Source organism: Galeopterus variegatus, unplaced genomic scaffold (assembly GCF_000696425.1).
Source record: "Galeopterus variegatus unplaced genomic scaffold, G_variegatus-3.0.2 Scaffold920, whole genome shotgun sequence".
Taxonomy (NCBI): Eukaryota; Metazoa; Chordata; class Mammalia; order Dermoptera; family Cynocephalidae; genus Galeopterus; species Galeopterus variegatus.
The window spans coordinates 173,341-183,684 of NW_007727031.1; positions in this window are offsets into that span (position 1 = coordinate 173,341).

Consider the following 10,344-nt stretch of genomic DNA (forward strand, 5'->3'; position numbering starts at 1 on the left):
GATCTATTTATTTATTTATTTTATTTTTTGTGTGTGTGACTGGTAAGGGTATCATAACCCTTGGCTTGTTGTCACCCGCACTGCGCTCAGCCAGTGAGCGCACCAGCCATCCCTACATAGGATCCAAACCTGCAGCTGGAGCGCCGCTGAGCTCCCAGCTCTGCACTCTCCTGAGTGAGCCATGGGGTCGGCCCCCAGATCTATTTATTGAGCTCACTTCTTTCTTTCTTTTTCTTTTTTCCTCCCCACACATCTATCCAATAACTCACCCACTCATTTATTTAAGTTTCTTAGTGGGGACAAAAGATATTGAATACATTTTATTATAATGAGTGCAAGACATGAGCAGAAGAAAATGCTGGTTTGAATTAACACATGAGTTGAAGGAGAAGGGAAAGCTATGGAACCATATAGTGTAGGGGAAGGAAAGAGAACTAACTATATCTCTGGATCTAAGGAAGACTATTCTTAGGAAATTATGTTTAAACTGAGAAATGAGGAGGTTGAAGTGCTTTGATTAGGGGTTTATGTGAGGGGTAAGAGGAAGGATTATCTCCGAGTTCTGGCTTGGGCACTTGTGTCAATGGAGATGCTATGACCAGTCTGGGAAAACCAATTCTGAGATGTTTGATGAGAAGATCAGACAAGGTCAGTCTAGACTAGAGGTGAGGTTTACTGAGGCATGGAAATACACGAGACATTTGGGGAGGGATGTAGAGAGAGAAGCATGGAATCTTGGGGACAGCGCTGATCAATTTCAACCTTTAGAAAATGAGCAGATGAGGAGACTTCAGCAAGACAGCTAATGCAGCAGGTGAAAAAAATAGGAGTCTGTGGTGTTTTTTTTTTTTTTTTTTTTAAAGGAGGAAGTGGTTGACAAGGTCAAATGCAACTGTCAGGTCAAGCAAGATGAAAACAGAGAGTCAGTTGTGCTTAGAGACAAAGATAGAGATTATTGTCTATCTCAGCAAAAATAGTTTCAGTGAAACAGAAACCTACTTTGAACGAGTTAAAGAGAAAAAGGGAAGTGAAGAAATGGAGATGCCAATTGTAGGAACTACTTTGAGAACTGTAGCTTTTAAGAAGATGAAAAAGATAGAGTTAAAGCTAGAGAGGTGCGTGAAAGGGCATTTAAAAAAAATTTTTTTTCTTTTCCTATTCTACATTTTACAATGTGAGACTCTTTATTAAGTTTATGTACTGAAGTGGAGGAACACATGGGAAGGGACAGTGTAGCTACAGGAAAGGGTGGAGATAATTAAATGTGGGAGAAGTACAGTAGGTGAGACTGGATAAGATTTATAACACAGGCTTAGTCTTAGTGAAATAGAGGAACAGCTCTTCTATTTAAGTAAGAATGATGTTCCAAAAAATAAAGAAGAAGTGGTGTAGATAAGTTTGTACATTTCGTGACAGGAAGACAACAGAGTGTGGCTCTCCAGTGGGGGAGTCTGCTGCGAGAGGAGTATAGTAGGAAGGACAGAGGTTTGAGAATAGAGTAAATGCTGTAGAGTGGCTGTGATCTGAATGTTTGCATCCCTCCAAATTCATATGTTGAGACCTAACCCCCAATGTGGTGATATTAAGAGGCAGAACCTTTGGGAGGTGATTAGGTCACTAGGGCTTTGCTCTCATGAATAGCATTAGGGCCATTATAACAGAGACTTAAGAGAGCTTTGCCTCTTCTGCAATGCTGAGACACAGCCAGAAAGTGCCATCTATGAAAAAGAGGACAGACACTGAATCTGCTGGTGACTTGATTTTGAAATTCTCAGCCTCCAAAACTGAGAAATACGTATTCATTGTTTATAAGTCACCCAGTTAATGATAATTTTGTTATAGCAACTGAACAAACTAAGACAAGAGTCATTACTATGAAATGCTGGACTAGAAAACCTATCATAATAGCATTTTCAAAGTATCTTTCTAGGGCCGGCCCATAGTTTGCTTGGGAGAGTGTGGTGGTCATAACACCAAGGCCACGGGTTTGGATCCCTATATAGGGATGGCCAGTTAGCTCACTTGGGAGAGCATGGTGCTGACAACACCAAGTCAAGGGTTAAGATCCTCTTACTGGTCATCTTTGAAAACAAAAACAAAAACAAACCTCCAAGTATCTTTCATTCAGAGTTCATTAAACTTGTTTTTTTTTTTTTTCCTCACTCATGAGACTCTTCAACAAGAAGATTGACTGAAAAAAACAGAAAAGATTCACTAAAAGAATCAAACTAAGATCAAAAAGATTCACTGAAAGAATAAAAATATTTTTTTATTGTATTTGTCTCCTCTTGTTTTTATTTATAACAAGGAGGTTATAAAAACTGCTTTGATTTTTGTGTATCTATCATTGCTCTTGCTCCTGGTATCCGTAGTGGTTTTTTCTCTGTGATACAGCAGTTGCTGTAAAGAGGACTAATGCCACCATGACTGATAAGGACCTAGGGAAGAGAGCGCTTGCAATGGCAGACAAGCAACTTCTCTCTAATAAACACCCAATTTTCATTAAAATTACTCAGCTCTAAAGAAAAGAATGAGAAAACAAAACTAAAATTAAGGGAGTCATGAATCTATCTGCAAGAGATCTCAGAAGGTTATTTGATACACATTGTACATTTGGGCACTGTCTTTGATTTTCTTTGATCTTTGTGTCCTCCATGACTGGCACGTAATAATTAAAATAGTGCTACTATGTGCCACAAGTGGTTTACACAGGTTGACTAATTTAATCCTCATGAAAACTCCTGTGAAGTAGTCCCTATTTCTGCCCTTGTTTTAAAGATAAGAAAGCTGAGGCACAGAGAAGTTAGGTATCTTGTGCAATGTCACACAGTTCAAGTTAGAACAAGAATGAAGCCCCAAGCAACGTGGCTCTAAAGTTTGTGCTCTCACAGGTACTCAATGTGTGCTGAATTGATTAACACATACTTTACCTTTGTTCATCTGGTCTAATCAAGGTCCAAAGTCCTGTTCAAGATTGAGCAAGGTCATATCATAAGTGACAAAGATGGTCTTTATCTTCAGCTATTTTGACTCCTTGTTCAGTTCTTTTTTCCACTATCCCTTAATTGCCTCTGTGTCTAATCCATGTCCTCTGATTCCCTTTTGCCCTGACTTTTGTTTGCACCTCCAGCCTGTATACCTCCTGCTCCGTAATGATCTAATACTTACTGTGTGGGCCTCAGAGTTTATTTGATTTGGAGCAACCTAAATGGCTTGTTGGCAAGGTCTAAATATAAGATTGTGAATACAGGGACAAGGACTCATATTTCTGGCCTGAGGGGATCTTGCAGGCTATGGTAAAACACTACAAATTATTGGCTACTGCTGGCATAACTTAAATGGATTCTTCCATTCTAAATGTTTGTGGTATGTCATGTAAATTCATATAAACGGAGGGAATACAGAATTATGGCAATAAAGTTTAATATTTCTAATGCATTACACCAGTTTAGAAAAGTGGGGTTTTCCGTTTGAAAAATGAAATAATTTTGCATGAGTCCTGCTTTGACAATCACACATAAGGGCTAGTATTTTGTAAAACGCATGCACCTTGCAGTGTTCAGACTAGGCTGTATTTGTTGCTGCCTTCCTTGTTTCCTTGCAACATCCTGTGTTGTGACTGGGCAATACATTTTGCTACACTGATTTGACTGAGGGAGAAACCACAGCATGGTGTGGTTTAAATGACTCATTCAGTCTTGTAAAAGTGGTCTGTGTTAGAGCCAGACTTAAGATCTGAATCTTCCATCTTGAATGCCATGCTTTGTGTTAAACCACATGGTGTTCCAATATATCATTTGGCCCATTTAAACCACATGGATAATTCATTTTTCAACACCCTGGTTATACATCATCTTAGCTGTCACTTCCATTAGCTGCTTACACACCTGCATGTAGCTCACGCCAAGCTGCTTCTCTGCCTGTTCTGACATCAGGAGTGGTGCTCATTAGGCATTAGGAAAATAATTAAAACAACAACAACATTTCTTTATTATGTCGTGTTGTAATTTACTTCTGGTTTCTGCTCATATGGAATTCAGTACCAATTCAGTTATGTAATGCATGTCTAGGGGGACTTCAGTTTTCTTGCAAACTTTCAGAGCCTCTTCCCATGGAAGAATAGGTCCTGTGCATTTATGTTTGATGGAGCTTTAGAGACATTAGGAAATTTTTTCACAACTCTCTTGGTGAAGTAGCACAAAGGGAACATGTCACATTGAGACCCAGAGTACAACTCCTCCACCCCTAATCCATGACAGATTGTCCATTTTCAGCTTAGATTTACCACCAACACATTCTTAGGCCGAGGAGAAATAAGGAACTATATTCCCAGAGCCTCTCCCCCATATGGTTCCTGTTTAGTGAGATTTGGAGGACAAAAGAGGAAACTTTGAATAGAGGAGAGATTGATCCTGGCTTCACACATTGGTGCATTCAACAAATATTTATTAATCCTATGTATGGTAGGCATTGTTCTACATTCTGAAAATAGTCTCTGTTCTTAGGGTTTATATTCTATGAGTGGGTGAGTAGACAAGAAAAAAATACCAAAAAAATCCCAAACAAACAAAGAAACAAACAAAAAGACCCAAAACAAAAGGCAAGTACAATATAAATAATATTTCAGATCATGATCAGTGTCATGAAAGCAAAACAAAATTATGGTAGTGTATTTCAGAGAGAGGAATAGAAGAATGTTTGTTTAGGGATATTCCAAAATTCTAAGGGATGTTCTAAAATAGATTTCTTCAGGGAAATTTTAGCTTTCTAAACCTTTCTGCATTTTTTTACTCTTGCTTGTTTAAATTTCAATTTAATTGGCTGTTGTGTGTTCTTGTAGTTATCAGTTCTTTGTTAGTATACCCAGTGGGGTTGCTGAACACTGGTTATTGTGACCAGAGTGATGTGTTGATCTCTTGTTTGGGAAACTGCTTCTCCATATCCATGAAACCTGCTGGTTCAGGACAGACATGGAATTTCAAGGGAGCCACCATAAGTGACCAACAGGAACTGTGATTGCATTCCACAGATTGCTTTTATAAGTTTTATGGGGACTTATTAGCATGCTCTCCCCAGGTCAGCTTTGTCTTGTACTTTATAGGATTCCATAAGAATGTGGCGTAACAAGCATATATCTGAATATATCTGGAGAACATTCTGGACTGACTCAAATATGGGAGATTTAATCCAGAGTCTCTCGGTCCCTCTCTTTAGGAAGTGATGAACAAGCAAGAGGCCTGACTTCTGCAGACAGAATTGAGTATCTCTCCTTTGGAGACTGACTTTGATGTAGGATGAAGTACACAGAGTGTGTCCTAAAGGCATCGAGCTGTAATTGCTCTCCTTCAAAGTGGACTGTTGTGCCCTCATCCTTCAGATAAAGGGGAACTGCATAACACTCTGTTTATTTAACTTATGATTTATTTCTTTTGAAGGGATTATGTCCTTTGTTGAAACATTCTTTTCACTGGGGATGGAGATTTAAGAAATAAAAAAGCCTTGGTTTTAGGAGGATACTTTTTCTGTTAATTCTGTTTACCTCTGGAATTCTTTTACTTGAAAAAAACTGTGTGTCTTTTATGTCGTTTTTCCACTTGGGACTTATAGTAAAAATTATTTTTCTTCATTCTCCTTCTCTCACCTTCATTACCTGCCACCACACCTTCCTGTCTTTCACATCACATTAGATTTAGGTGCTTAAATATGCTGGAAAAATACTCCTTATCTTTTGAGTTCAGCTTCGAGAAATAGGAACAAAGATGGTTGGGCTTGGTCTAGGCTCGTACCTGATTACTTTGGTAATTTGGGGCCAGACACTTATCTCACTTATGGAGGTCTGAGTCTCACTGCCTTTTCTGTGGAAGATGAGATTTACTAGGACATAAGTTATTAAACATTGTTGTCTCAGGACCCCTTAACACTTCAAAAGTACTTAGGGGCCTGTAGAGCTCAGATGGAATTACACCACCAACTTCCCTGGTTTTCCAGCTTGCAGATGGCAGGTTGTGGGACTTCTCACCCTCCATAATCATGTGAACCAATTCCCATGAAATCTTCTCTTCTCTCTTTCCTTCTTTCTCAACTGCTCTCTCTTTCTCTTTCTCTCTCTCTTTTTCCTATGGGTGCTGTTTCTCTGGAGAACCCTGACTAATACAAGTATTAAATGAATTATTCTTCAAATAATATGTGAATAAGGTATTTGCAGTAAAGCATTTTGGTAGACATATACATATATATATATATGTTTAAAAAATGGCATAAAGCCATGTTTGAACAAATTGATTTATCTGGAATTAAGTTTTGAGGCAAAATAACAAGAAAAGTAAAACATAAGAAAAATAGGGAAGAAAACCAGTTTTCTAGCTCCCTCTATCTGATAAACCTTCTTGACTCTCCCAATTTCTTTTTTTTAACCAATTACTTATACTTAGATTCTTGAAAAGTGGTTTCTCTTGAGTGGTGTTTTCCAAAGTGAAATTGCTAAGATGATCCATTGTGGGGCAAAAAGAATATGTTAGAACGTTTAGTTCTGTTTTTCTCTTTCTCAGAGTTGTGCAACCCAAGGCTAGAGTGGAAGTTTAGTGATGGTGAAGACTTGGGTTCAGAGTGTTGCTACTCTGCCATCTTCAATGTATTTCTCTCATTTGCAAGTTTAAAGATAGTTCAGTACCCTATTCACCTTCCAGCCATCAAGGAAAGGAGATGTGAGGAAGTGGAAGGTATAACTAGGAAGTCTCCTGTCTTATTTAACCTCACCTCTCATTTGTCAGAATTTATTCCTCTGGCTATCCCCAGCTGCAAGGGAAACTAAGAAATTTAATACTAACTGCACGTCCATGTGCCCAGCTAAAGTCTGATGACTCTCTCGCTAAGGGAGAAAGTGGATATTGGTGATCCATAGCTGCTATGCCATAATATTTAAGAGTTCATAAACTTAAAGACTAGTTATGCATTTGTCCTTTACAAAAGATGAGAATTCCATAATTGTATGTTCTTGGTAGGGTGCTACATAAAGTTATGAAAATCTATACATACTTAATATTTTCCTTTAAGGTAATTGTGAGAAAGGATTTTTGAAAAACCCCATATGCCATGTATGTAGTATTTTGAAAAAGCCTTCCTGGAACTGTGTAGATTTTGTTGCTAAATAGCATTCAAGTGAGTGTTTTGTAAAAAAAAATCTTCATATTTGTATACTAAACACTTGCACAGAAAATTTTTTAAAATCTTTACAAAATCTTTAAAAAGTTGTTTTAATAAATTTTTGCATGAACTTGTTTTATGTTTTAATAAACTTTAAATCAATTTATTAAAAATATAAAAATGTAACATTTGTATTGATTTGAGTGAATTAATTTTTCATTAATATGTGAGAAGACAAAGATTTACTAAACCAATTAAAACCCCAAACCTTTAAATACCCATAGGTGGAAATGAAAAATGGCCAAAAATGCACTTTTTTCATCGGTATGCACATGCCCTTATAGGCTTCTTTTTAAGCTATGACAGACTTTAAAGTTAGGTATCAAAAACAATTAAGTTATTACATTTACTAGAGCACTAATTTTTTTACCATTAATTTTGTATTACTAATTTTGTGTAAGTTATAGCATGGTATTATTGTATCAATAATACGCTAAAATAAAAATATTTACAAATGTTGGTCATTTAATATCTACTTCACTTTTCCTTGATATATATTTTTGTGCATATTTTGTAATAACTTAATGATATGGTTGTATGTGTCTATACAGCATAATAAAAACCAATCAACAAACATATGAGTGCATTTAAATCATTTTTAGTGATATGGACACTCAAAAATGTTTGGAGAGCAATGGTTGCTAAAATGCTGTATTTGCATTGGAGGGATGTAGTTTATATTTTTAAATGTAGAAATAGAAATATGGTATATTAATATTTAATTTATGAATTGACACTGGCCAACTCACATTTTCTGTTTGTCAGAAGGTCCCAAGGTATCCACTCTTGTCTCTGGGTTAGAAACAAGGATTTAGATGCTTTCAGAGGGATTATTACACTGGGCCATGAACAGTCTGAGGGACTATTGAGACTAGTTTCTTGGACCTATAAACTCAGGCTCTATCATACTCTTGCACATTAATGTCCTGTGCTATAGTGAGCAAGTTTCTAGCTGGGAACACATACCTCACTCTGTTTTGCACATATTCCTATCCATCTTATCAGTTTAACTGTTGAGAATCAAAATTCTGAGTTTCTAGAAGCAGGGTTAGCAAGGTCATGTGAAGACAGGCTTAATTTTAGTCACTGCAGGAACAAAGCAGATATTTTGCAAATGCCTTAAGTATACGTGTCAAGAATTTGCAGTCTTTGGAATCAGGAAAATTGGGCAAAAAAAAAAGGCCTCCGTTGTAGCCCAGAGAAGTGTGTGTGTGCATGTGTTTAGTTGATTTTATCAAGAACTAATCCAATGGTATTTTGCTATGTCTATAAAGTTACCATTTTCTTGGCCATACAATGGACTGCTTGTCAAACTCTCATAACTTGTTATTTGGCCTACCTGGAGATGTCATAGCTTCCCAATGTTATTTTTCCACAGTAACATTTAGTTTAAACTTTTCTGTACTATTTTTGTCCTATGACTCTTCTTTATTTCTCAGCTTCAGTTGACTTTAACTAAACATCACACACAGTGAAACTTGGAATTTTTTTGTCTATGTCCATCATCTTTTTTCCATGTTGTAGCAAGCAGTGGTGCTCAGCTTTGCATTGTTTAACACCCAAGTAAAGCTCAACCGGTTTGAGATTTGACTTGTAAATACCAAATAACTTGATGTAATTAAAATTTTAAACTGAAACCCACCCCCCATCAAGGCATTTGCAATTTGTTGTGGGGGAAGACAACCCCACAAATACAGTAATTGAGACAGTCTTTGGTAAGTGTTATACCAGCAGAATGGACAAAGTAGGTTTGAAGTTGGTAGTAAAGACAACAGTGCTGGGATAGAGGTATGCAAGGAGCTTGACTCACATTGATTTTTACTTAATTAATTGATACTTATGGAAAACTTATTGCATGCCAGAACTATGTTAACTCAGGGAATACAGAGGTGAAAATGGAGGAAACAGTATCTGAATGGAACTTAGAGCTCTACAAGAGGATAGAGGCATTCAGAAAAGACTCAAAGTGTTTAATGCAACTTTGTAAAGTGCTGCAAAAGAGACACACAAAGTGTCATATGAATGCCTAATAAGAACATCTTACTTAGCTTAGGGTGGAAAGACATCCCTGGGGAGTGATGAGTAAAAGCTTGTGACAGTTGGGAGTTGGGAAGGTAGACAAAAGCGTGGCAAGAGGAGGTGTGGGAACCATAAAATTAAGAGGAATAACAGGTTTGTCAACTGTAGAGTGCTTTTGAAATGTAAAAATTTAGGGAAAGTCCTTTGGACGGAATTGTGTCACCCCAAAACGCATATGTTGAAGCCCTAAGTCTCCAATGTGACTGTATTTGGTGATAGGGCTTTTAGGAAGTAATTAAGGTTAAATGAGGTCATAAGAGCATGGTCCTAATCTGATAGGACTGATGGCTTTATAAGAAGAGGAAAAGAGATTTCTCTCTCTCCCTACCTACAAGGTCCAAAGAAAGACCATGTGAGGACATATGAGAAGGCTGCCAACTGCAAACCAGGAAGAGAGGCTTCACCAGAACCTGACTATTCTGGCACTCTGATCTTGAACTTCCACCCTCTGGAATTATGATAAATAAATTTCTGTTGTTTAAGCCATTAAGCCTATGGTATTTTATTACGGTAGCCCTAACTCAATAAGACAGTGGTCATCTACTTTATCCTTTAAACTGATTATGATGATAATAATAATGTGATAAAGATACTAGCAGCTTCTATTTATTGAACACTATATATATTATGCATTGTGTTAAATGCCTTATAAATAGTAGCTCTAGTTCTGAAAACAACCAACCAAATCTCAGAGAGATGAAATGACTTGTTCGAGATCATAAAGCTTCCATTGCAGACTAGAATAAAATCCAGACTGGCTCCAACGTCCAAGATCTTCTCTCACAGTGTCTTAGACAGATAGTCACCTAGATCTTCCTTGAATACATCTAGTGGTGATATTTCTTTCTAAGGTAGCTCTTTCCAGTGGTAGATGTTGTACAGGTTCAAGTCCTCATTTGTTGTTATTTTGTGTTCAGCTGAAACCTGCCTCTCTATTATTTTTATCCATTGTCCCTGGCTTATTCCTGCAGTATTTTATTCTCTATAAGAGGATTTAATCTTTTTTTTTTTTTTTTTTTTTTTTTTTTTTTTTTTTTCTTTGAATATTCTGGACACTAGTCC